General features: G+C 40.5%; 1 non-coding gene across 1 annotated transcript; it reads left to right on the plus strand.

Annotated features, from left to right (window-relative positions):
- Positions 1-253: 253 nt before the first annotated feature.
- LOC127742365 (small nucleolar RNA R71) lies at positions 254-357 on the plus strand. Its single transcript, XR_008003554.1, has one exon. It is a non-coding gene; the product is annotated as a small nucleolar RNA R71 (small nucleolar RNA).
- The last annotated feature ends 322 nt before the right edge of the window (positions 358-679 follow it).

Here is a 679-nt window from a genome sequence, read left to right on the forward strand (position 1 = left end):
TTTGTTCTGAGCCAATATGGCATTCAGAGTATCAATTTCAAGAACTCCCTTCCTCTGAGGCGTCCCATTATTCACGGAATTCCTCTCAGAAGTGTACATAAACTGGTTATTTGCAACCATGTCAATAAGTTCTTGAGCTTCTGCAAGCGTTTTCTTTAGGTGAATGGATCCACCTGCAGAATGGTCCAGTGACATTTTCGAAAACTCAGATAGACCATAATAGAATATATCTAATATGGTCCATTATGAAAACATGTCAGATGGACACCTTTTGGTCAACTGCTTGTATCTTTCCCAAGCTTCATAGAGGGATTCACCATCCTTTTGCTTGAAGGTTTGAACATCCACTCTAAGCTTGCTCATCTTTTGAGGAGGAAAGAATTTATCCAAGAAGGCCGTGACCAGCTTTTCCCAGGAGTCCAGGCTATCTTTAGGTTGTGAATCCAACCATGTTCTAGCTCTGTCTCTTACAGCAAAAGGGAAAAGCATGAGCCTGTAGACTTCAGGATCTACTCCATTCGTCTTTACAGTCTCACAAATCTGCAAGAACTCAGTTAAAAACAGATAAGGATCTTTAGATGGAAGTCCATGAAACTTGCAGTTTTGTTGCATTAAAGCAACTAGCTGAGGTTTCAGCTCAAAATTGTTTGCTCCAATGGTAGGAATAGAGATGCTTCTT

The sequence above is a fragment of the Arachis duranensis genome, chromosome 9, assembly GCF_000817695.3.
Source record: "Arachis duranensis cultivar V14167 chromosome 9, aradu.V14167.gnm2.J7QH, whole genome shotgun sequence".
NCBI classification, from domain to species: Eukaryota; Viridiplantae; Streptophyta; class Magnoliopsida; order Fabales; family Fabaceae; genus Arachis; species Arachis duranensis.